The sequence below is a fragment of the Triturus cristatus genome, chromosome 9 (assembly GCF_964204655.1).
Source record: "Triturus cristatus chromosome 9, aTriCri1.1, whole genome shotgun sequence".
NCBI lineage: Eukaryota > Metazoa > Chordata > Amphibia > Caudata > Salamandridae > Triturus > Triturus cristatus.
Window position 1 is genome coordinate 382,882,737 of NC_140592.1, and position 26,413 is coordinate 382,909,149.

At 45.5% G+C, this 26,413-nt stretch overlaps 1 protein-coding gene across 5 annotated transcripts in view; it reads left to right on the forward strand.

Moving 5' to 3' along the window:
• The window catches only part of RYR1 (ryanodine receptor 1), a 1,245,571-nt gene that overhangs the window by 717,692 nt on the left and 501,466 nt on the right, over positions 1–26,413 (forward strand). The gene's annotated exons all lie outside the window — the stretch shown is intronic.

The following is a 26,413-nucleotide window of genomic DNA, read 5'->3' on the forward strand; positions in this document are numbered from 1 at the left end:
AGTACTACCTATTGTGGTTTTCTGTTTATTGGCAAGGAATATATGATGTTCCTCTTAAGATTTGTATTCAATTTCTGTTCTGCAAACACATTGATACTTTTTATTTGCTATGCAAAATGGCAAGGCAGGCTACTGATAACCACTGTGTCCTGCAGGCTACATGTCTGAATCAGGGCAAAACCAACTTATGTTGCATTCTTCCAAGTTCAGCAAATTTAATAACTTTAAATTAGTTAAAAGTCACACCTCTTATTTATAGTGCTTGGAAACAGCAGACGTCTCCAAAACACTAGATAAACAATAATTTATTTTATTTTTGGCTTCATGAGACTGAATGGTAGGCTTTGCTTCTCAGGGACAAAAACTTGCAATGACTAAGGCTTTCCCTTGAATGTTTTGTTAAACGTGAGCTCTATTTGATTGGTCTGTGATCAGTTGACCATAAATAATACCAAAGTAAAGCAACTCACTGTGCTCTCACTTACTTGGGTAGTACCACAAGGAAAAACCACCATCTCATGTAGGCTTATGACATTTACACCGAATACCTGCTTGAAAGGGCAAAGGGTGAAAATACATGATTTTTTGGTAAACCTGGTTACAGGGGTCATTGTCACATTGGGCCTGGAGTAAGGTTTGAAGACGTACTTCAAAAATAAAAAATAGAGTTAATACAAAAAAGACTAAGATCCTCCCCTTTGTTTTTCAAGCCCTTTAAATATAATTGGTGACTCTGAAACAAGGAATTATTTGGGTGGTGTATTCTTGGCATCTCCAATTGGGGGTGATCCAGCACATCTTTGCAACTCCCAGGTGGATCTGTATGCCCCTGTCAGCAACACTAATTTCCTGGTCTTCTTTGCCCTCCAGTATTGGTTGCAGGGAGTCTTGGGGAAGGCATTTTGGTTGAAGTGGAGTTTTCCACTTCACTACATATTTCCTCTAACACCTTTCATTCCTCAGTTTCTGAGGTAGTTTCGCCATTACAGAGCCCAAGTCATTCTCATTGCTGAGAAGAGTGTGGCGTGCAGATTTCCTGCACCTCTCCCTCTGCCCCTTCTCCAAATTCCTCTCTGGGTGGCCCCCCTCTCACAGTCAGAGTGACAGGTACTTCACCCCATCCTCTAGAACCTCCACCTCCATGCCTAAAGATTGAGCGGGGGCACCTACATTTGTTCACACTGCCGGTGGAGTAGTGGATGTCATTTTGTCTGTCTGCTAGTCATGTTTCCAGTAAAGTTGTGTACTCTGGAAGGTTGAACAGATTTGTCAGTTGGTGTGCTGATATCAGTGTGGATCCCTTTAGGGCACACCTGTCAGACATGCTCAAGTTCACACTTTTGTTTGCCCAGGAAAGGGGTGTTGTAGGTTGCGTTAAGGGATACTTAGCTGCCTTGTCAGCTTTTCTCTGGCTTCTAGATCAGCCATCTCTATTTAAGTTTGATGGGTTCTCCCTCCGAACCACTACACAGTTGCCAGTTGAGGCTGTTAACTATTTTCCTTATAGCATTCAGTTGAACGAGGTGTTTCAGTGAGTTGCAAGCACAGAATGTCCGTCCCTCATTTAAATTTTTTGCCTAACAAGTTGATTGTTCTAACCAGAGCTGCTTTTTTGCCAAAGGTCGTGAGCTCTTCCATCTGGGTCAGTCCATTACCCTCCTCCTCATCCTGCCAAGGAGGAGGAGAGGATGCACAGGCTGGATCCCAAGAAGACTGTCAGCTTTTACATCACCTGTACCAATAACTTTCAAATTAACTACTAACTCTTCATAGAGTAAGCATGCAGCAAATCAGTACACAGAATGACACTATCGAGATGGCTCATCTTCTGTATTAAGATGTGCTATGCTGCTGCAAATAAGGAACCATTGGTAGTGATAGGAGCCCGTTATACAAGGGTGAAATTATCAACATCAGCTGTGGCTGAAATCTATAAGGCAGCAACATAGCATCCTTTCATAGCTTTGCAAAGCATTACTGTTTGGATTCAGAGGTAAGCAGGGATATACATGCTATGTCCTCCAGGATATATTTCTCTGACGTTTTTTCAAGGCCCTCTGCCGGACTGAGAACTGATCGGAAATCTATTCAGAAGGTGAGGAACCTGCAGGTAGAACTATCCATCAGAAGAAAACGTTACTTACCTTTGGTAACATTCTTTCTGGTGGACACTCTATATACCAACAATCCCACCAACCTCCATGTCTTGGACGGCTTGTCATCTTTAAATAAATATCTGATAGAGACTACTAGCCGCAGATTCCTTAACGTAGAATTATCCCCAGGCGTGAGACTGGATCCGGAATTTTTTTTTCCACAGCATCTCTGCGCGCCGAGGGCGGTCCCACGCGACCCCGCCCTGTCGTCGTCCGCGGACGTGACGTCAGCGAGGTCACATAAGTCCCACCCCGGCACGCTGACGTCAGTTTCCTTCTTTTCCGCGTGCAACGCGGATCCGGAGTGTGCTCCTTGGCCTGTTTTCAGGCCTCTTTAGCGCCTTGAGTTGGGAACAGTGTGCAATGCCTTCAGGCTTCAAGACGTGTGCTTCTTGTGCATGTCAGATGTCGGCGATGGACCCTCACACTATCTGTATGTGGTGTTTGGGCGAGCACCATGACTCTACGGGCTGCGAGGCTTGTCAGCATCCCAAGCCAAAGTCCCGGCGGGAGCGTCAGATGAAATTGCTGTCGGCCCGCTTGTCCAGCTGGGTCTCATCGCAGCGTCCGTCTCTTACCTCGGATGGGTCCAGTGTCCGCCGTTTCCGGCTGTGGCATCGTCCTTCGCCGAGGCCCCAGGGGCGTCGTTCGCCCGCCGGTAAGTCTTGCAGCTTGCCACCGAGGCCCTGTCCTCCTTCGGCTGAGGGTGCCGGTTCCTCCCGGGATGTGCATCCTCGCCCGTCGCCACACTATCCGCCGTTTCCTGGCGTCGGGACGACAAGGGCCCAGATGAAAGCCTACGCTACGGCTCTGCAGGCTTCCTTGGGCCGTCCACCTGCGACGTCCGTGGATCCATCGCCATGCGCGGGGCCTTCTGTGCACTCGCCGGCGGCTTCGCCCCCGGCGCTGACGAGTTCGGCTTCAGGTTTTGGAGGTGTGGTGCCGCCGAGATGTGGCCCTCTGGGGTTCCCCTCTTCAGCCCACGGCGTTGCAGGAGGTCGCCGGGACTCATGGCTCGTCCCCAAGTCCCCCTCAGTCCTCTGGGCAGGTGGCTGTCTTCCCAGAGGCCGAGCTGACGCCTCTCCGGCGTCAACGGCTTTCCTCCCTGGCGCCGCAGGTGGAAGTCGTGCCCCGTGGCACTACCCCGGGCCCCTCTCGGTCCTGGGCGCAGGTGACTGCCTCGTCGGGGGTCGAGCTGGTGCCTCATTGACTGCTTCGGCTCCGACCCCGCCCCCCCTCTCCGACGAGGCACGTGGGGGTGGAGGTCTACCCGGCGCCCCTGGTGGACACTTCGGCGCCGGTCGGGGACTCCCCGGTGTCTGTGGTGGACTCCCTGGCACCGTCCCGACGTCGGATCGTCTACTCTACTCCGGATGTCCCTTCCTCTCCGGAGGGCTGTCGTCTCCTTGTGTCCTCTTCACTGGAGACTGGGCGCCGCATCGTGGCCTTTTCTCTGGCGGATTCCAGGGCGGGTCATAAGCCGTCTCCATGTCCACAGCCCCCGGACCAGCTTCCGCTCCATGCAGTTGTCTTCCCCGCAGGCTTCTCCAGAGACCCCTCAGGTCCCCCACTCGTCCGTGGGTCTTCCATCCTACAGGGGCTGGTCTTTTCTCCCTCCAGCAGGGCACGGGATGGGGGTCTTAGTTTGCAGCCTTCGCCCACGGAAGAGTTGCTTTCCCCCCCACATTGCCCTACGGAGGCGAGTGTGGCCTTTGTCCGGGCCATTTCCACGGCCACTGGCATTTTGCAGATGTGCAATCCGGTTGCTCCACTCCCTACAGACCACTTACTGGAGGTCCTCCACCAGGGCTCTGGTGGAGGGGAACCGCTTCTCCCATTTGAGACGTCGCTCCACAACTCTCTTCTGGGGAAGCCCTGCCACGGGGATCCGGTGCCTCCACCGCTCCTTCACCACCACCGTCCTGCTCCGCACGATCCAGTCTACCTTTTTTCCCACCCATCTGCCCAGGCCCCTCTCCTGCGGGCTGCTTTTCCTTCCTTGCCTTCTGTGCTGCTCCCGCCGTCACGGGAGGCCCGGTGGCTGGACTCCTGGGGGCGTAACTGTCCTGCGCCTTCCAAGAGGGTGCCCACGCTGATCTGCGGCACCATGTGCGGGATGGTCGGGAGTTAGCTACATTCATTCTCCGTTCGACCTTGGACGTCTCTGATTCCCTCGGCCGCGCTATGGCAAGTTCTGTGGCCCTCCGCCGCCATGCTTGGTTGCGGTATGGTTTCTTTCCGGAGAATGTTCGGGAGCGTCTTGTGGATTTACCTTTTGATGGGACTCTGTTGTTTCACACCCACGCGGACTCCGCTATTCAGAGACTCCTTGCAGGGCTCCGTCCCCCTCCCCCTCCGTAAGCTTCGATTGGTCGGTCCTCCGGCGTCCTATGGGAGGTGTTTATCCCACCTTTCTCTTTGGGGCCTTATGTTTCGGTTGACCCGTTGTGTGCTGTGTACGGCTTGGAAAGCCTTCCGGATCCTTCAGTTGGCCCCTCTATTCTTTTGGCTGCTGGTTCAGCCCTTCAGCTTGTGATGAGTGTTTTTGCTGTTAAGTACAGCTGTATAGGTCCTCAGGTTGTACCCTTTGTGTCTTTATTGGCTGATTGGTAAGCCATCTGTGGTGTTTTCCACAGGTCCTTTCGGTTCTCGACCTCTGCTTCGGGTTTCTCTAAGAGGTGTTTGGCTGCTTGGTCAGCCGTCTGTGGTATTTCCCACAGGTCTTTTATGTTTTTGACCTCTGCTGCGGGTTTCCCTAAGAGGTGTTTCCCTGCTTTTGTTAGGGATGATTCATACCCTAGGTGGGGTATTTGTTGGCTATTGTATAGCCCTGTCTTAAGCTAGGCGGGCGTGGATACATTCTCGGGTTCCTCGTAATTTCCTGGCATCACAGTATGCCGCTTGGTGCGGTCTCTCTCTCTCTCTTTTCTTCCACCCTTGCGCAGCTTGCGCTGCTCTAGGTTTTTCCGCTCAGTAGCCGAGGTTGTTTCTATCCTTCTTCTCTAGGGTTCCTTCCCTCTTCGCCTCTGGATCGCCGGACCGACCTTTGTCATGCTGATTGCAGCATCTTGTCTTGGTGTTTCCACCTAGTTCTCCGCCGTTTCGGCCGGGGCCTGTCTACCGTGTATTCCAAAGGAGGTGGTGATCCTGGGGCAGTCCTTTTCTAGGACTTGTTCTGGGGTTCCCTTGCCTCTGTCTTTGTCTTGTGCTCGACTTGTTCTGATCTGCTGCTTCATAGTCTTTGCCAGCCGTCTGCTGCGCGTGCCTGGTAGTTTTGGTCCCCCTCTGTGGACCTAGCCATGTTAGCGTGTGCTCCTGTCCCTTGCTTGTTGGAGCTTTGCACGTCTGTGTCTTCTTTCTCACGTCTGCGCTTCTCGATTGTGGAACCGTTTCGGCCTAGTTCCCTGCTTTGGGATAGACACCGATTCAGCGCTCCCCTTCGCCGTGTGTGTGTGTTCTCCTGGGGCGGGCTCTGCCTCCGTTCCTCCTCTTTTCCTTGGCTTGAGGGTGGTTCTTATCTTCCTCTGGGGCTCGCGGGTGCCTTCTGCCCATCCGGGTTTTCTGGCGGCCACCCTTTGCTCCTCGGGTAGGCTTCTGGTATCCTGGCCTTCCCTTCTCCTTGTTCTTGCTTACTTTTGCTTGGAGGGGGTTGGGCCATCCTTCCTGCCCCCATGACACATCCCCTGTTGGGGCCCTGTGTTCTTCCAAGCTGGTGAGGTTCTCTCGCAGCTACTAAGAAGGGGGACCCCCGGTGTTTGGATAAAGGCAGGTAAGGCAGGGGGAAAGAGAACAACCAACAGAAGAAATATACCTGCCAAAATTATTCAGAAAAGGCCCTACATAGGGTCCTAATGTTAATAATTGCCCACCGTGGCAGACCAAGACAAAGATCAAGAGAAATAATAACCCAACACTCATGTAATTTACTCACAATAATTCATTGAATTTATTTTTCTGGATTTTTAACACCACTTTGTTCTGTATATATATATCTATAACATAATAACAATTCACATTGATGTGGGAGAATGCAATTATATGATCTGTTTTTTTTTCCTTTTCACTCTCTACGTTGAAGATGTTAACCTTATTGCTATCCCTCTCACTACACCAATCTTAGTTGATAAATACAAGACGGTTGCTGATAGTTACCTGTTCGTGTAGTCTGTTTTTTAGTATTATGACATTTTGACGATAGGCGGCGCTTTATTGGTTCACTGGCACCTAAGCTGAAGGTGCTGGTTTCCCCATCATATATTTTATACATATTTTTTTCTTATATCGAATCATGCCCATTTCATGAGCACTATAGGGTATTACTGCGAGTCTCGGATCCCTGTAGTCCTCTTTCAATTAATTATTGTGAGTAAATTACATGAGTGTTGGGTTATTATTTCTCTTGATCTTTGTCTTGGTCTGCCACGGTGGGCAATTATTAACAAGAGGTTCTCTTGCAGCCCTCCTCCCCTCTGGGTATGGCTAGGGTATCTATTCTGCGTTAAGGAATCTGCGGCTAGTAGTCTCTATCAGATGTACAAGTTACTTACCTTCGGTAACGATGTATCTGGTAGAGACGATTCTAGCCGCAGATTCCTTCACGGTCCGCCCTTCCTCCCCGTTCTGCGAGGACCTTTCAGCTTGGTCTTCTGCACTCGCCTCCCTCCGGGTGGCTTTATCTTCTGCGGGTACCCTCTTTCACTTCCTCCCTGGCAGGATGCTTCATTCTGTTTATTTGTTCTACTCCCTTTTTCTGGTAATTGAACGGTAGGTTCATGTGTACTTCTGCATCCCTACACCCTGGTTATTCCAGTGTGGGGGCCTACTCATACTCTTCTCCTTTTTTTAAGTCTCGCTTGAGCCAGCGCATGCGCTGCTTTGGCAAAACGTATAGTAAGCAGGGTTTTCGAAGTGTTACCCCACGGTTTTGCTGGCCTAGCGCTTGTGTGCGCGTGCACGCGTGCAGCCGCCAGCTTTTAGCGCGATTACTTTCACTTTTGCCGCATCACCCGCGTGCTTGCCGTGGCGCGCGCGCGTGTGCGCACCTATCCTTTCACTTTTGCCGTCTTTCTAACTGGTCCCTTGATCATTTGTTCCAGTCTCAGAGAGATAGCTTTCTTCATATCTTTCTTGAAGTGATGCACAGACAGGATGGAACGTTTTGTTGAAAACTGTCATCATTTTGTGGATGTTTTTAAATGTCAACAATGTGCGCTTTACAAATGTGCGCTCAGCTATCAGTTATGTGGGGAAATTGTTAATTTCTGATCTTCACTGCTTTGATTTACTAGTGAGATCGGGACACACATTTGGCTTTTGAATGTCACTTATATGCACAATGTATCCATAGAAATGTTACACATACGCAATCTGAAAACTTGGCAGCTATGGTTCAAAATTGTGATGTGCAGCCATCATTGCGGCGCTTCTAAATTGTGATTCAAAACTCTCAGGCATCAATCACGATTGCCTCTATAATTCACTGTCCTGCACACACCCCTGTTAACAAAGTGGTCGCAATATGTGTTACATTTGTAAATGAAAGGCCGCACAGATAAGTAACGTTTCTATGTTAGTTTTTAGCACAGGAAGTTGAACAGTTAAATATTTACCTGGTATAATTTCAAAACAAACATTGGCATAGCCAATAGGTCTCGCTTTTGGGACCTTATAAGTATTTAGTTATGCAGCACAATATCCTTGGTGCAGCAACATCAACTGTTGCATGGCTAAACACTTATAAGGTCCCAAAGGCGAGACCTATTGGCTATGCCAATGCTTGTTTTTTCTCTCTCATTGCTTGGGGTTTCTGACTCCTCTGCAGTCCTCTGGGGTCTCTTGGCGGTGCCTCAGCCCTTAGCTCTTTACAGGGGATACAACACTCCTTGATGGTGTTGTCTTGGGTAATTTGTCGTTACTTATCTGTTCCGGACTTGTTGCACTTCACTGTTATAGATTGTGGTTGCAGCCTTTCTATCGTCTGCCACAACCTTTTTCAAATGTTTTTCTGCCTCCAGAGAGGATATCGCCTTCGCTTTGCAGGGTTGCTTCTCAGAGCGGTGCTCTGCTCTTTCCCTTCCATGACTTTCAGTAACACAGGGCTTGGCACTGTCTCTAATGGTGCCGTTCCTCCCCATTTGCTTCTTCCTTTTCTGTTTCACTGATATTTTTGCACACTGTGCCCATACTCTCACAGTTTTGTTTGTGATGGCACCGCGTTGTGGTGCGGAAAAGTTCTCTGAAGAAAACTGACGTCAGCGCGCCAGGGTGGGACTTATGTGACCTCGCTGAAGTCACGTCTGCGGACGACGTCAGGGCGGAGTCGCGTGGTACCGCCCCCGGCACGCAGAGATGCTGTGGCAAAAAAAAATCCGGATCCAGTCTCACGCCTGGGGATAATTCTACGTTAAGGAATCTGCGGCTAGAACCATCTCTACCAGATACATCGTTACTGAAGGTAAGTAACTTGTACATTATTAAGGTTCCAAGTTAGTTTGTTGTTCTGCATCTTATCAGAATTACTGTCACTCTCATTCTGCTTCCCTCGCTGGTGAGGAAAAAAAGAATAGGAAACTGGTGTCTGGATGTCGGGGTGGGAGCTTATGATCCAGTGACATCACTGTGCCATAATTTCCAGTGCCAACATAGAGCCAGTGCCCCCTGCCAATGTGTAAAAGGCTTTGGAAAAGTTTCCAGATCCAGACTGGTAGCTAGGATAGTCAGAAGGTGAGAAGTTTGCAGATAGACAGAGTGTCCACCTGAAAAATGATCAAAGGTAAGTCACTTCTTCTTATGCAACTTAATGCACCACAGTCTGTAGCAGTATTATTTTGTTATTTTGTAATTTTAACAATTAATAATTCTGTGTGTGCAAAGATGCACCTCATTAGTACCATTCTAACACCTGAATACATCAATCAGCAACTGAAGCGTAAGCAGGTAACCTTTGTAAAGGGTCCATCAATGTGCGGAACCATGTGTGTCTCTTCCTGTTTAGTTAACTTTTGATTTGTTAGAGATAGCATTTTTATTTTTGCTGAAATCTAAAAATGTGCAAATTATGAAACAGATGGTGGATCAGGTAACAAAGGCATCAAATCCATAACTATGTGGATAATACTATAACTGCAGTATCACATCATTTTAGTTGCCCTGTCCATGTGTTGAGAAAGTGAATAATGGAAAAATATGCTTAAATTTCCACCTTCAGTGGGTTTTGAGAAATAGTGTGTGGAGTTGGGCCATGTTATTATGGACACAGAATATGAAGCTCTTGGGATGAAGTTCCTTATTGGCATCATGTATAAAAACTGCTCCTTTGTTGCCCGAATCTGTTTTAGGAATGAGGATCCTTAAGCATATTCCAGGATTCAGGCCCTGGTAAGCCTTGTGAGTAAATCTGAGGTGAAAATGGCCATTGAAGCTGCTTAAGAGATTCGTCCTAAGCATTTCATACAGTGAAAACGAGCTGAAAGACAACATGAGGAAGGTTTTCTCGCAGAAGATCTCATTTATTTTCAACATTAAAGCTTTCTTACTCTTTTTAGCTGAAGATAAGAGCCTACCTGAAGTTGGTAGTTAGCATTTATCTTGCGTATGTCCTTAACCCATTTTTCCAATACCTTATGTTGATGCTTGAGCCAGGGTTGATTCCCAGGCATAATTAGTTGAATAAGGAAAGTGGCTTAGAGTTCAAAGAAGCACGTAAATCTAATAAAAAAGTTACCACGTGTGATATCTCATACACAGCTGCTTTGCACTGAATTTATTTTAGCAAGAAGCTTCTATTTCAATCCGAATTCAAAAATACGGACAAAAAACAACTATTACCTCTGAATACGTGATGAATTTTCGCTCTGGAGTCATTGTTGGTAGCTTATTAAAGAACATAACATGTAAAAGTATTGCTTTTTTTCTTCCCTTTAATGTTGACAGGGACTTCAAATATCTTATAAACTATCTTTTAACTGCCACTATGTAGTCTATCTTTGTCTGTAGCTGCATCTTGTCCAAATAGGGTCAAGGATAAAAAAAAAATGATGATGGTACTCTATTAGTGCTGAAGCTTTGTAAACCACAGTGCTGCACATTGTCCCTAAAAGTTACAACATGCTGTTGCAAATTGCGTTTTCATACCCCTCCATCTCATCCCACGCATCTGGCCTTTTCCAGATTACCAAATACTGGGCCATTTCGTCTATTTCTTCGTTCATCTTAAATTACAAAAATGGTGTCCTTAATAATGTGGTTATAGCTTGTACGTTTGAGCTCTTAGGTCTCCTTTTCGAAGCTTTGCACTGCATTTGCACTTTGGCTGTGACTAGCTGTGTATAAGCTCAGATTTGTGCAAGAAATTAAGCTTTAGAATACTAAAGAGTGGCATAAAAGGTTATCTCTGTGACTCAGTTACCCAGTAATACCAGAAATGATGGGACAAAGTGAATGGAATGCCATAATGGATCATTAAGAAAATATAATTATCCCAAAGTATTGTCATATATATTGACAATATTGCAAAGCATTATGCAACACTTTTATAATATTTTATTAAGTAATACCAAATAAATTATTAAATATCACAAAACATACAAGTCACCTAACTGTTAATTGTATTTTCAAGCAACTACTGTAATTCCACTAATGTCAGTTTACATATTTTTCACAGCTCAGCCTAACAAACTTCAGAAGTCACAAAACTTACTCAGCTTTAGCACATACTTTACTATTGCAATGCAGCATACATGTCAATCAAATACTCAAACTTCTAAGACAAATTCAAATATTTCAGACATAACCAACAGCTAAAACCAGATTGATGATATCTATTTTTCTTTTATATGTTTGTCCTTTTTTAATACAAATTCGAATATTTCAGACATAACCAACAGCTAAAACCAGGTTGAAGATTGATGATATCTATTTTTGTTTTATACGTTTGTCCTTTTTTTGGGGGGGAACATTTTTGGGCAAAGTGGAGAGCTGTGGTTCACTGACAGAATATTGATGTAAAAAATATAGAAGTAAAAAATATTGATGAAGAAATATGATACAAAAATATCGACTCCCTATACGTAAATAGGTAAGTACAAAAATATTAAGAAACTAATATTGATGTTAAAAATATAGTTGTACAAAATATCGATTATCTGAAAGAAACACGTTAGTTAGATTCCTCACCTTAGAATATCCCCAGGCGTCAGGCTGGATCCGGAAAGATTTTTCGTCAGCAATACCCCTTGCGCGTCGCTAGGCGTCGTGCGCCGGAATGACGTCGTCGGAGTACTTAGACGCCGCCCTCGCGCGCTGACATCAGTTCTTCTTTTTTCCGCGCCAGAGAGCACAAATCCGGGTAGAGCTTACCCCTTTAGTCATTTTTTGACTAAAACTTTTTGGACTCTTTTGTCTACTTGTCGACTCCAACTGGTGCCGGTAGGATGCCTGGGTTTAAAGCCTGTGACTCCTGTTACCGACTGATGTCGGTAACGGACCACCATCGCCGGTGCCTTTACTGCCTCGGGGCCGACCATGATTCCGAGTCGTGCCTCGACTGACAGGCCTTGACCTCGAAGGCTAGGCGGGAGCGGTCCCGCAAGCTTCTCGAGCTCCAGCACTCGTTTCCGCGCCGTTCACGGTCCCGGTCCAGGAGGAGGTCGAAGGATCGGTCGCGGAGCCGCAGCCACCATCACCGCTCGTCGTGTTCCACGTCTTCGGGTAAGTCGAAGCATGGTAAGAAGTCCAAGAGATGACATCGCTCTTCGGACTCCCCTCGCCCGTCGCGCGACTTGGTCGAGGCTCCGGGTGGTACCACCCCCGCGGCTCCGCCGGATCCGCAGGAGCCGTGTCCGTCCCCATACCCACCGGTCCCTGGGACTGACGCGACTCCGGCGGAGATCAGTGCCTTCCTCTTGGCCATGAGGGGCCTGGCTCCGCCGTCGACGCCTGCCGGTGCGCCTTCGGTCCCCGCGGGCTCGACTGGGTGGCCTAGCGAGCCGGTGGCTCCGGCCCCGGCGCCGACTTTGGTCCCGACGCCGCAGGTCCCCGTGGGACCCAGGCCTGGATTTCAGTCGGTGCCGGTCGACCTCACGACGACTCCTCCGCCGGCGCCGACACCGGTTCCACCCTCGGCGCTGTCTCCGGACGATGCCGTTCCCCGGTTCAGCCCCGGCCCGGGTCCGGCGCCGCATCCGACGCTGATGGATGACCATTTCATCTTCCGTCCGGCTCCGGTTATTCCCCCTGTTTATCAGGAATCGGATGACGGGGCGACTGGGAGGTGTCTGAGGACCCTCTGGCCCACCAGAGCCAATTATCACGGGACTGTGCAGATGAGCTGGGGGATGCCAGTGGACTTAATACCTCCCCAGACACTGGCTTCATCTCTCCTCCGACCGTGGCTTCGGAGGAGGGTGCTACCTTTTCTGTGGCGTTGCGTAAGGTGGCCGAAGCCCTCGGGCTGGAGCTCCCTACTATGGACGTGAGGACTAACCTCCTCACTGAAGTGCTCCAACCGTCAGCAAGCTCCTCGGAGCCTCTGCTGCCGTTTAGCGAAGCACTGATGGACGTTCTCAAGGGCACCTGGTCCAAGCCCTCCACAGTACCTCCTGTGGATCGGAACGTGGCCCGACGACACCGCCCTGCTCCGGGCGACCCCAGTATTCTGTCTCAACGCCCCACCCCTGAGAGCCTGGTTATCCAGGCCTCTACTTTCCAGACCTCCTTCCCGTCCGCTCCCCAGGATCGGGAATCCAAGAGACTGGAGCAGTTTGGCAAAAAGCTGTTCTCCTCCCTTAGTTTAGGGCTGCGGTCTATTAACACCGCTTGTCTCTTGGACCGTTACTCCCACTCTCTGTGGGATACGGTGGAGGACGTGCTGCCCCTGTGTCCGGAGGAGGCCCGGACACGGCTCGCCCAGGCTCTTGCCGACAGGCGGGACGCAGCGCGGTATGCCATCCAATGTGGTTTGGACACGACGGATTCGCTTGGCAGGGCAATGTTGTCCACGGTGGCGCTTCGTCGTCACGCCTGGTTGCGGTCCACGCCTTTTTCCGGGGATGTCCAGAGCACCCTCATGGACATGCCCTTTGATGGCGATCGCCTCTTTGGCGCCAAAGCGGACAGTGCGCTGGAGCGCTTTAAGGACTCCAGAGCCACGGCCAAGTCCTTGGGTCTCTCGGCCCGTGCCTGCAAACTTCCGCTTTTCGCCCCTTTCGTGGCCAATGAAGGGGCGCCCCCTCACGTCCGCCTAGCCACAGGCCACAGAACCATCCTCCACGAGGTCGCGGATGTGGATTCCGCTGAGGCGGTACAGGGGGACAACGTGACGGTCCATCCACATTCACCCCAGCAGCATCCGCCTCAAAGCCTTCCTAGTCCGTGCTTTCAGGCCCATTCCACGCCAGTGGGAGGCAGAGTTCGCCATCACCTACTCCACTGGCGTTCCATCACTTCGGACAGGTGGGTGCTGCAAATCGTCCGAAGAGGCTACTCCCTCCCCTTCGAGACGACCCCTCCAGCCATGCCACCGCAGTGCCACCGCATGTCGGGGGATCACTTGAATCTTCTATGGGAGGAAGTTACGGCCCTCTTGGCCAAAGGGGCCGTCGAGCACTTTCCTGGTCCAGAAGTAGGCCATGGTTGTTATTTCCACAACTTTCTGGTTCCCAAGAAGGGCAAAGGGGGCCTACGCCTTATCTTGGACCTCAGAAGCGTCAATGCCTTCCTCCGGAAGGAGAGGTTCAAGATGCTCACTTTAGCTCAGGTTCTGGCTGCCCTGGACCCTGGAGACTGGATGGTAGCGTTGGACTTGCAGGACGCTTATTTTCACATCCACATCCTGCCGGCCCACCGGCGTTACCTGCGGTTCACGGTGGGTCAGGAGCATTTTCAGTTTACCGTGCTCCCCTTCGGACTCACCAGTGCCCCTCGGGTGTTCACGAAAGTGATGGCGGTGGTCGCAGCTCATCTGCGCAGATCAGGGGTTCCAGTCTTCCCCTATCTCGACGACTGGTTGTTGAAGGCGGGCTCGCCCCAGCAAGTCGTCTCACACCTCCAGACGGCGGCCGACCTCCTGCATTTGCTGGGGTTCTCCATCAATGTGCCGAAGTCACATCTGAGTCCCTCCCAGAAGCTCCTCTTCATTGGAGCGGTTCTGGACTCGGGGCAGTTCCGGGCTGATCCTCCGGAACAGCGGGTCCGGGATATTCAGGCTCTGATTCCCATCTTTCAGCCTCTATCTCGGGTTTCGGTCAGGTTGGTGCTGCGGCTTCTGGGTCTGATGGCCTCCTGCATCCTGTTAGTGCATCACGCCAGGTGGCGAATGCGGGCTCTGCAGTAGGACCTGAAGTTTCAGTGGGCCCAGCATCGGGGCAACCTGTCCGACCATGTCTTGATCTCGGAGGGCACTGCAAAGCAGTTGCAGTGGTGGCTCACGGACCGCGATTGGATCAGCGGCAGATCCCTCTCCCTACCCCAACCGGAGCACGTAGTAGTGACGGATGCGTCCCACCTGGGATGGGGGAGCCACATGGGGGAGGCGGAGATCAGAGCACTCTGGTCTCTGGCGGAGTCTCGGCTCCATATCAACCGTTTGGAGCTGAGAGCGATCCGACTTGCACTGAAGGTATTCCTTCCCGTTGTCCGGGGAAGGGTGGTGCAGGTGTTCACGGACAACACCACCGCCATGTTGTATTGCAACAAACAGGGCGGGGTGGGGTCGTGGACGCTTTGTCAGGAGGCTCTGCACCTCTGGACGTGGTTGGAACATCAGGGCATCACCCTGGTGGTTCAACATCTGGCGGGCTCTCTGAACGCCAGAGGAGACGAACTCAGCCGCCGGTGCATGATGGATCACGAATGGCGTCAAACTCGGACGTGGCGCAAGGTCTCTTTCGGCAGTGGGGGGGATCCTTGGTTAGATCTATTCACCACCGAAGAGAACGCGCAATGTCAGCAGTTCTGCGCCTTGGAGTTTCCAAGGCAGCACTCGCTCGGGGACGCCTATCATCGCGAGTGGAGTTGCGGTCTGTTGTATGCCTTTCAGCCTATACCACTTCTGCCCAGAGTGCTGAAGAAGATCAGGCGCGCCGGGCCCACTTGATGGCTCTGGATTGGGCACGAAGGTACTGGTATCCCGAGCTCTCAATCTGTCAACCGATCCCCTGATACGACTGCCTCTTCAGGAGGACCTTCTGTCACAGCAGCAGGGGATGGTTCTCCACCCGAACCTGTCCAGTCTCCACCTCCATGCATGGAGATTGAGCGGCGACAGTTGATGCCCTTTGACTTGCCTCCTGAAGTCTGCGGTGTGATTCTGGCAGCCAGGCGTCCCTCCACAAAAACGGTATACGCCTGCAGGTGGAACAAATTTGTGGCATGGTGCACAGCAAAGGCTGTGGATCCCCTTTCCGCCCCTCTTTCTGAGGTTCTCCTCTTTCTTCTTTCCATGGCCCAGCAGGGCTCTGCTCTGGGCACCCTAAAAGGTTATCTTTCTGTTATCTCTGCTTTCTTACGGCTTCCTGGTCAGCCTTCTCTTTTCAAATCCCCTGTTGTTTCTCGTTTCTTCAAAGGCATTACTCACATGTTTCCTCCTGTCCCTTTCGTAATGCCTCAGTGGGATTTGAGCCTGGTCTTGACATATCTGATGTGCGCTCCCTTTGAGCTTCTTCATAATTGTCCCCTTCGTCTTCTGACTCTTAAGACTGCTTTCCTGGTAGCCATCACCTCGGCTAGACGGGTGAGTGAGCTCCAGGCTCTATCTTCTAAGCCTCCTTTTCGTTCTGTCCATCCGGACAAGGTTGTCCTCCGGACTCGTCCTTCCTTTCTTCCGAAAGTGGTTACTGCCTTTCACATCGAGCAGTCTGTCACGTTGCCCACCTTCTTTCCGCCTCCTCATTCTTAGAAAGAGGAAGAGAGGCTCCACCGTCTGGACCCAAAACAGGCGCTGTCCTTTTATTCTTTTATTTGGACCGCACCAAACCGTTCCGGGTGGACGACCAACTCTTTGTTGGCTACGTGGGTGCTAAGAAGGGGCGGGCAGTACACAAGCGAACCATCTCGCGGTGGGTCGTATTGTGTATAAAAGCTTGTTACTCCTTGGCTAAAAAGGACCCTCCTGTAGGGCTGAGAGCCCATTCCACCCGGGCCACAGCGGTGACTATTGCCCTGGGCCGAGGAGTCCCCTTGCAGGACATCTGTCAGGCAGCAACGTGGGCCACGCTGCACACGTTTGCCAAGCATTATTGCCTGGACAGCCAAGTCTGGAGAGACGGCTTCTTTGGCCGTTCTGTTCTCCAGGACTTTCTGGTGAGATCTTGGTTTGCAGACCCACCACCGGGGTTGGCATTGCTGGGGTATCTATTCTAAGGTGAGGAATCTAACTAACGTGTTTCTTTCAGATGAACAAGTTACTTACCTTCGGTAACGATGTATCTGTAAGAAACATTAGTTAGTTAGATTCCTCACGACCCGCCCATCCTCAACATTCTACGAACCGACATCTAGGGTTAAGGTTATCCTCTTCAGGGCTCGAGGGCGGTGTGTAAGTACTCTGACGACATCATTCCGACGACTGACGCAGAGCCGCAGACGACGCCTAGCGATGCGCAAGGGGTATTGCTGACGAAAAATCTTTCCGGATCCAGCCTGACGCCTGCGGATATTCTAAGGTGAGGAATCTAACGAACTAATGTTTCTTACAGATACATCATTACCGAAGGTAAGTAACTTGTTCTTTATATGTATAAAATAAAATAATAAATATTAAATATGTTAAATAATAAAATTTATACAAAAAATAAAGTAGATTTAATATAAATTAAAAATAAATTAACAAATACACTTAATTAAAAAAGTTAAACACATACACAATAATTAATATATATATATACTTTAAAACAATAAACTACTAATTTCAATTTATTTTAGAATTTTAAAATTGCATAAAAATTTACAAATATATATATATACATATATGTACCAATAACTTAAAATCTAATAAGAAAACATTCTATTATAAATGAAAACCTTAAACTATTTAAAAATCTTCAAACTTAAATTTCCCACTCCAGTCAGTGCAACAGCAGAGAAAGTGTTGGATAGCAGAGGGGTATAAATTAGTATTCCCACTCCAATGAGTGCAAAAGTAGGGAAAGTGTTGGATAGCGCAGGGGTAAAAATTACTATTCCCACTTCAGTGAGTGTAACAGTAGGGAAAGTGTTGGATAGAGAAGGGGTAAAAATTACTAATCGCACTCCAGTGAGTGTAACAGTAGGGAAAGTGTAGTGTAGTTCCTATATAAGGCTCTGCGCATTGGAATAACATACACTATAGATTTGACATAGGACTAAGGTCAGTATGTCTCTATCGAGTATATTAAACTTAATTACTTGTGTGTGCCAGCTAACTCAGAAGTCACTAGAAACGCCTTGAATATACAAGAAGGGATTAGTCTCTGACAGCCGCATAAACATGACAATTTTGTTTCCTTTTAGAATCGGAACAGTCTCAGAATCATCGAAACAATAGATAACAGTTTCACTCAGTCAATCGTGCACGCTTCATTTCTACAGAGTTGCACAGAAATAGAGAGACGGGCGTTTCATTAAAAGGGTTTATTGAACAGTCTTATTTCTCATGCAAGAGATATGAATTGCTACAATCGTAAGACAGACTACGAAGTACAACATGTACGAGGTTAGCAGTAAGATAAAATAATACTGCAATAGCATGGTTTGTAGCTATGACATATATTAATCAAAATACATACATAAATAACATAAGCTAAAATGTGATAATCATCTGATGCATCTAAATTGTTCTACCCCAGTGTATCTAACCTAAGTGCAGTACGAGGTTTGAAGTAGGTGCCATTTCTACAATATAACTAGCTATATTTTTAGTTTAGCCAAGAGGTGCCAAAAGTTCCTCTAAGTTCTAGTCAGCTCCATACCTTAGAATGAAAGAGGTTGTAATCTCTTTTCTGGACTCAATAGTCTAACCCCCCACAAGGGAAGTCAGAGAGCACCGGAGCTGGATTCTCTGCGAGGAGGATGACAGCGTCAGGTCAGTGCATCAGGCTGGAACTCGATCTCCTTCCGAACTTGCCGTGGCGAACCGTGTAGTCTGGGTTGGATTGAATCCTCCGGGAACCGCAATTTGCCAGGGCAAGTGCTGGTATATTTATACCTTGAAGGTGTCTAGGAATGCCAGTATTGACGTAAAAGTTGGGAAGAGGAACGTCATGAATGAACCTCTAAGGAATAGATGTTCATGCATACTTAATGAGTTCTTGGAGAAATCAATATTCAAGCTGAGGGAAATTCCTAAAGATTTAAGGGTCTGGTTTTCCAAGAATTCGTTGTGATGTGGATGGACGAATGCAGGTGGCCATGCCTGTATTTGGTTTGTACGGACAATGTCTAAATAAGGGCCGGATTTCTATGTCCAAATAAGGGGAATGTGAATTGTACCTATGTAAGGGCATAAATCGGGAAACCTATATACGGAATCTAAATCTGCACACAACAACCAGTCCAGTTTCGTATGAACGACGTTACTAAATCCTAAACGTTCTAAACATATCTTAAAACAGAGTATCACATGGGTTTGCTAAAATAAGCTAAAAACATATGTAAAACTTATGTCCTAAAAATACATTACAAAACCATTTCTATGCATAAAGTGTTGTACATATTAAAGGCAATGTTCCATTCTAAGCATAGGATCACATTGGAATGCTAAATGAATGAACCAAAATATATACATGTGATGAAATGGCCCGTGAATACAGAAGAAAAAGGGTCCGAAACCATTTCGTTATTCATGACAAGGTGGCATACTGTCCCTGGAAGTGTTATCAAAGAATTCTGTTCTCTATGAATAGTTCTACTATGAGCAGATCCCTGTGCCAAAAAATAAAAAATACAATTTTGGGACGGGGATAAAAAAAATATATAATCATAGAAAAAGTTCCAAAATCAGTATCCTGTTTGAAAAAGAATGAAGGCCAAATTCAGAGTCTCTCCGGAACACTGTGTGCTTGAATCAAAAGTCAGTGTGTAGGGATAGAGAAAACATAACATTTTCTAATCCTGTAGACAACACGTCGTCTACCGTTGTGGGTGAGAGTTGGAATACCTCGTGTAGAAGATCTACAGCACATAGATGCGAACTATCGCCTTTAGCATGGGAAGCATCAGCAATGTTCGGATTGGATGTTACCTGCGCGCCTGGTGTTTCCTCTCGTACCTCAGCAGTTGCATGGTGCGTCTGTGAGATCTCAATGAATGCCGCCATCAGGATTGGTAGCTGCTGGGGACAACACATAGCATGGGCCGTTATCGGGTCCAGCGGAGTATCGATATCCGTAGGCATGACTGATGGGAGTGTCAGACAAATGTCCAGCACGCATTCTTCACCGCATAGCAGGCAGCATAGAACAGGTAAGATGCAATCTTGCCAGATTGGTCTGAATGACAGAAACCAAGTGGTGTTTAATTCTCGTAGACGAGGTAAACCCAGAATTTGGATGATGCGCTCACGACACCTCATCTCCAGTAGAGTTCTTTCCATGGTGAACTGGGTGTCGCTGGTGATTGGCTTGCCATATCGTAGCAGTAGGAGCAAAAATAGTATCCCTGCAACGAGTGCTAAAAGGAGCGGCAGTCTGCCAAACAGAGAGTGCACGAAGTTTGGAAAAATTCCAAGGACTGCTTGAAAAGGTGCTAACAGTCCTGCTCACACGTTCTTAAATACATGTACACTACCGCTTGTATCAGACATGTTTAAGATACGACCTAACATTTCTGAGAAATGCACAGGGCAGTTTGTATACAAAAGGGTTTGTATCTCTGCAGAAGTCCTTGCGACTTGCAGATCATAATTTTCTTTGGCAGAGGTCAAAGGCACAGTTTTTTGTAAAAGAATGGCTTTCATTCTGCTTAGAGTATCAACTCGTATAGTAGAGATATTCAGTGAAGGCCATAACGGTGACTCCCTGACTATGTCTATTTGAGGAAACAAGACCTGCATACAGCAAGTGACCCTGGATGTAACCGTTTCAAGATATGGGATACCTGGCTGCATGCCACAGCAGCTGTGATCATTCAACATAATGTAACTCCATTTGAAAGTTGACCAAAGATTGGATTAATCACTGCTGCCGGTGAACCGTGCAGGTGGCAGGATGAGTTTGTAGTGGAACCGTCACAGGCCCCGTGTAAGTTAATACCCTGACAAAGGAGAGAACCGCTTAGTGCATGTTCACAGTTTTCACCGCTAAGAAACACTTGACGTCCCCCACTCCAACATCTGTGTGTGTAAGGTAAATCCCAGGATGTCTTGATGTATTCTTTACCCAACCTTTCATATTTGCGTACTGGTATAGTTTGTAGGCAATACTGAAAATGGAAAGTCGTAATAGGCAGAGTAATCCTACCATGTGTGATCCACTCAGTAGCTGGTTTTTCTGCCACTGTGAATGGTAATTTCTCCAGTTTTTCAATGCTCAGCACCGTATAGTCTGCTCCCCTTTGTGCCAGTTTGATCTGTCTATCAGTGAGATTGAATTCTGCAAACAGTGACGTAAATAAAATACAAAATATGAAATATGTTAAATAATAAAATTAATACAAAAAATAAAGTAGATTTAATATAAATTAAAAATAAATTAACAAATACACTTAATTAAAAAGGTTAAACACATACATAATAATTAATATATATTTACTTTAAAACAATTAATAAACTATTAATTTCAATTTATTTTAGAATTTTAAAATTGTATAAAAATGTACAAATATATATATACATATATGTACCAATAACTTAAAATCTAATAAAAAAACATTCTTTTGTAAATTAAAACCTTAAACTATTTAAAAATCTTCAAGCTTAAATTTCCCACTCCAGTCAGTGCAACAGCAGAGAAAGTGTTGGATAGCGGAGGGGTATAAATTAGTCTTCCCACTCCAGTGAGTGCAAAAGTAGGGAAAGTGTTGGATAGCAGAGGGGTAAAAATTACTATTCCCACTCCAGTGGATGTAAAAGTAGGGAAAGTGTTTGATAGCGGAGAAGTAAACATTACTATTCCCACTCCACTCCAGTGAGTGCAACAGTAGGGAAACTGTTGGATAGCAAAGGGTAAACAATTACTATTCTCACGCCAGTCAGTGCAACAGTAGCGAAAGTGTTGGATAGCAGAGGAGTAAAAATTACTATTCCCACTCCAGTGAGTGCAACAGTAGGGAAAGTGTAGGGTTGCGGAGGAATAACAATTAATATTCTCACTCCAGTCAGTTCAAAATTAAAAAGAAACAAAATATTAACAACAAAAATATTTTAAAAACAAAATAAATTAGAAAATATATAAATATGTTACAATTTGATTTTTAAATATTTTTTTATTGAGCAGAATTAAAAAAAGCATACAAGAAGTTCATTAAAGATAAAAGATCAATATACAAATGCAATTCATACTATACAATCCTTTTCATTTGGGAAGTAATCATCACTAATATTTATGTACTAGCAAGAGATCCTGGCATATAAACTAAAATGCGCATGCTAGAGTGGCATAGATTTGACTGATCTATTGCCTCGGTGATCCTTTTCCATTTAATCAAGATACAATATATACTAAACACTCCTATTGATTAAAAGAGGGATATAAACATCAGAAATATTACATATACATTTCCCATTAGAGCCAATATTCAATTCATGCTATACAATAGTACCCTTTAAAGAGGAGATATAATCATCATTAATGATATATATAGGAGAGAGAACATTTCGTATGAACTAAAGTGCAGGCGCTAAAAGCTGGCATCAATCTAGCAGGCATAATACCCCCTCGAAATCCTTTATCATTGTATCTAGAATATAATTCATGCAAATAAATCCTTTAAATTAATAAAGAAAATGTGAACATCCCAAATATATACAATTGACAGAAAGATCATTTCCAATCGACTAAAGTGCAAGTGCTAAAGTGCGATAAAACCAACGATTATATTACCCCTAAACCTCCTTTACCATTTGATCACAATTCAGAATAAACAAAACAATTTTTATTCCCCCCCCCCAACTAACATGCCATGCTTAAGTATTATAAATCCGACAAAAATGTTACCCCTGGCGAGCCCTTTCCATTTGATCAATATATTTCCAAACTGAGATAAATTTCCTAATAGCTCCCACCCTTTTCGTATAAGCTTCTTCAAAAATTCTCACTTGTTTCATTTTCTTATACCATTTGAGAAAGATCGGGGCTTTGGTTGTTTTCCAGTTCTGGAGGATCAGCGAACGTGCCACCAAAAAAGAGATTGATAAAAACATCTCCCCCCCCCCTCTTGTTAAAACCTGGGTAAGGTCTGTTTTAATAAACCAAACAGTGCCACCTCCGGGTCTGGTTGTATATTACTCCCGAGGGCTTGGCTAAGCACGGCACACATTTTCACCCAGAACTGGCTCAGCCTTGAGCATGTGCAAAAAATATGTAGCCAGCCGCCCTCCCCAACCTATTGGCATCGAAAACACTTATTTTCAACTTCTGGATACATTTTGCGCAAAGTGTATCGAGTGTAATAAGCCGTTCATTCAGGATAAAAACGCCATTCTTTTGAAGTTTTCTGCTCTCAATGACTTATTGCCGTGTGGGCAAATCATTTGCTACTCTCTAACTGAAAAGCTGCAAGACAGATCGTGTTCTATTTTTTCCAGAAAATTGGTAACAACAAGGGGATCCCCTAGATCTAAAAAAACTCGGTACCAATTTCCTATACCTCGCAGTTTCGTTCTGAACACAACAGTAAGGACAGAGGGGGTACCTATATTTCCTAGGGGTATAGATTTATTTATCAGTAATCTAACCCGGAAGGAAGCTAAAAAAAGAAACCTGCTCTGCATACCGCATCTAGCCTGAACCTCCTCCCAGTTGATACATCCACCTCTTATTATAAAGTGGCTTAGCTCTTTAAAACCTTTTGAGTCCCACAGTTTAACATGACTATTATGGATGAACAGGCCCAAACTTCTGGCCTCTGTTAAACTCAGATATGCCAATCCCGGAGACTGGGCCTTTTGAGAACAAAATTTCAGAATTCTGTTAGAAAATGCATGAAGCGTCTTGTATCAAGCTTTTTTTAGGAAGCTTTGATGTTTTTAGAAAAAACGGAAGCTGAGTTCCGGCTTCATGGACCATCTTACTGAGAAAAAAGCTATCCAATGATCCCCTATTGTCAAGCAGCCGTACTACTATATCCATAAATGCTGCTTCATAATAGGTACGAATATGGGGGAGTGCTAGCCCACCCCAGCTGACATCAAGTTGAAGGATTGATAGTTTTGCTCTTGACGCTTTTTTGTTCCAAATGAACTGACGAAATAATTTTTACAATTCTCTAAAGAAACCTGCATTGATTTTGATCGGGATATTTGAAAAAAGAAATATTAATAAGGGTAGAACTGACATCTTTATTAAAGCAACACGCCCTATTAAAGTAAGTGGGAGAAGTATCCACTTACCCAGTAGATCTTTAATTTTACTCAGTGTTGCTTCATAGTTTAACCTAAATACATCCGGATATTGGTTTGAGACATAAATTCCCAAATAACGAATATGCTTGTTGTTTTAAATTGTCCGGGAGAAAATTACAGCAGGCATTAAACATTAATACTTCAGTCTTTTTATGATTAATTTTATATCCTTCGATCGCCTTGAATTCAGCAAACTCCCTTAAAATCCCATCAATATTTTGTTTTTCAGGTTTAAGAGAAAGTATGACGTCATCTGCGAATAATTTTATTTTGGACATTCCCTCTATTGGTGTTTTTATGTCTGTATTATCTCGAATCCTTATGGCTAGAGGTTCTATAAAGAAGATAAATAAAACTGGCGACAAAGGGAACCCCTGCTGCGTCCCGCGTCTGATATCTATTACCCCTGCTGTTTTTGCATTGATCCTAATCAGAGCCGGAGCTCCTTGATTTATATTCTGGAGCATAATAGTTATTTGTGCCGGAAACCCATACCTTTCAAGACCATAGATTAGCGCCCCCCAATTCACAAGGCCGAATGCCTTCTAGGCATCGACCATCATTATTATTGCGGAAGTTTGATGAGTATTAAAATAATCGATTGCTTGAATTAAGTAACCGGTGTTTGACGACATTGACCGGTCTGCGATAAAGCCAGATTGATCCCTATGTATTGAATATTGTGCCACTGATGTAAATCGATTGGCCCATATTTTCATCAGTAGTTTATAATCAACATTTAGGAGGCTAATTGGCCTATAAGAGCCAACCTCCCTAGGAAGTTTGCCCTTCTTAACGAAACAAACTATTGAGGATTCTTTAAAGGCCGCTGGGACATCCCCTCCCGTTTTAACCTGATTGAATAATTCGAGCAAGAATGGTAATAGCTCTTCCGAAAAAGCCTTATAAAATTCAATCGGAAGACCGTAATTTCCACAGGCCTTACCTCCAGGCATTGAAACTAGAGCGCTGGAGATTTCTTCTGGAGAGATGACGGCCAGTAGAGCCTCTTTCTGTCCGGCAGAAAGCTGAGGGAGAGCTAAATCATAAAAGTATCCCTGGATAGCTTGTTTAGATACCTGAAAGTCAGTTGAATAGAGATCCTTATAGTGATCAACAAACATTTTAGAGATACTATCTTTTTCGGAAACTATTGCCACTTCATCGATTACCGCAGCTTCTTGCTTGATTCTAGTTGACAATGTCAGTAATTTTCCTACCATTTGGCTTTCTTCATAAACTTTCTACTGGTATGTTCTTGAACTGCTTATTTCTGCCATAATAAAAACTCCCTCAATTTCTGTTTGGATTTGGCTAATTCCTCTTCAGCGCGATGTCTCCCCCCTGAGGGACCTCTCTTTATTTCCAAGGCCACATCAACGGCTTTCTGAAGTTCCTTAATTCGAGTTTTGCGCTCTCTGACTTGTCCTGCCATAAAAGCAATCATTTGTCCTCGCACCGAAGCTTTAAAGGTCCCCCAAACTGAAAGAAGGCTTGCGGTGCCTCTATTGATCTTAAAAAACTCCCTGATCCATTCTTGCGTACTTATTATCCACTGTTGATTGGTTAAAAGAAGTCTATCCATCTGCCACCTGGATTTTTCTCTTACCCCCAGGACTATATTTATATCAAATTTAACTAGAGAATGGTCTGAGGAAGAATTAGCCAGAATCTCAGTATTCGAGCAGCTAAAAGAGCGTGACACCAGAAAAAAATCGATCTTTGAAGCAGACTTAAATTGGCTAGGGTAGTAGGTAAACTATTTAGCTCCACCATGGGTCCTACGCCAAGGATCAAAAAGTTGATGATCCTGTTTCATTAGATCTATCAACCTTTTGTTCCCGGGCTTCATCTGTTTTTTTTTTGCTTTATTAGATGTATCCAATTGGAGATCTTGTATAAAATTGAAATCCCCCCCTAAAATAATTGGACCTACCGCAGTTCTGGCTTTGTCATGAATGTTTTTAAAATCCGCAAAATCATCTGGTACTGGTGCATAATAATTCATAAAATTCAGCGAAATACCATCCACCTTTGCAGCAATCCAAATCCATTTACCATATGGATCTCTGTGAATTTGAGTGAATTCCCAGTTTATCCCTCGTCCAAAATAGATAGCGACCCCCCTTATTGCTGCTTGAGCTGAGGCAAAATAGGCCTTGGAGACAGCTTTGGGGATAAACAAATTAAAATACAAATATATTTAATATTCATTAAAAAGACATATTATAATGTTAAATACATATGAAAAATACCTACAAGTATTATATGAAATAAAATAAGAAATAATTTCCAAACCAATATCTACTTTTAATTAGAAATTATTTAGAAACAAAAACATTAATTATTACATAAATTTACTTTTTTTTATTTCCTACCCTATAACACCACACAATTCACATCTAAATTTAAAAATAATGTACTTCCTTAAATAACAAAATATTATTAATTAAAACTCATAAAATTAATTGACTTCCCACACTTTACTCCTATAATCCCTATAACCCCACAACCCACAGCTAAAATTAAACTGTTAAAACATTAATTACACTATTAAAACTTATTTTCAATTAAAAAACGAATAGTAACAACTAATTATAAAGTAAGCAACATTTATTTACTCTCCTCACTGTACCCCTATAATGGTAAAACCCACACACAAAAAATATAAACAAATACCCTAACTAAAGATCAATTAATTAATTAATATTAGTGACCAACACAT